The sequence below is a fragment of the Sinocyclocheilus grahami genome, unplaced genomic scaffold, assembly GCF_001515645.1.
Source record: "Sinocyclocheilus grahami isolate Dianchi unplaced genomic scaffold, SAMN03320097.WGS_v1.1 scaffold2758.1, whole genome shotgun sequence".
NCBI lineage: Eukaryota > Metazoa > Chordata > Actinopteri > Cypriniformes > Cyprinidae > Sinocyclocheilus > Sinocyclocheilus grahami.
The window spans coordinates 35,548-36,742 of NW_015507936.1; positions in this window are offsets into that span (position 1 = coordinate 35,548).

The window sequence follows — 1,195 nt, forward strand, 5'->3', positions numbered from 1 at the left end:
TCTGTCTGTCTGTCATCTGACTCTGTCTGTCTGTCATCTGACTTTCTCTCTCTATCTGTCTGTCTGTCATCTGACTCTGTCTGTCTGTCATCTGACTTTCTCTATCTGTCTGTCTGTCTGTCATCTGACTCTGTCTGTCTGTCATCTGACTTTCTCTATCTGTCTCTCTGTCTATCTATCCGTGTATATCTATCTGTCTGTCTGTCTGTCATCTGACTCTGTTTGTCTATCTATCTGTGTCTATCTGTCTGTCTATCTATCTATCTGTGTCTATCTGTCTGTGTCTGTCTATCTATCTATCTGTCTGTCTATCTATCTATCTGTCTGTCTGTCTATCTATCTGTGTCTGTCTGTCTGTCTATCTGTCTGTCTGTCTGTCATCTGACTATCTATCTATCTGTCATCTGACTCTATCTGTCTGTCATCTGACTCTGTCTGTCTGTCATCTCACTCTATCTGTCTGTCTGTCATCTGACGCTATCTGTCTGTCTGTCATCTGACGCTATCTGTCTGTCTGTCATCTGACGCTATCTGTCTGTCTGTCATCTGACGCTATCTGTCTGTCTGTCATCTGACGCTATCTGTCTGTCTGTCATCTGACGCTATCTGTCTGTCTGTCATCTGACGCTATCTGTCTGTCTGTCATCTGACGCTATCTGTCTGTCTGTCATCTGACGCTATCTGTCTGTCTGTCATCTGACGCTATCTGTCTGCTGACTCTGTCTGTCTGTCTGTCGTCTGACTCTGTCTGTCTGTCTGTCGTCTGACTCTGTCTGTCTGTCTGTCTGTCTGTCTATCTGTCTGTCTGTCATCTGACTCTATCTGTCTGTCTATCTATCTGATTCTGTCTGTCTGTCTGTCATCTGACTCTATCGATCTATCTATCTATCTCTGACAGAATGTATTGCCTTCAAAACATTCAAAATGTAAGCTTTTAAAACTACTTTAAACTTCAAACTATTTCAGACTGAAAACCATTAAACTTAAAACTTTTCAAACTTTCTGGTCCGGCTTTCTCAAGCCAACTTAAAGATTGTCTTGACATATAGATATATTTGAGTTATATTCGATATTATACTAATTTACAATTGTATCTGTTTCATCTCATTAGAAACCTCAAGATCAAAATGAGGACAGTCTCTTGGACATCTTCAATTTTTGGGTGAAGTATGTACAAGCTGTGTCTTAGATTTGC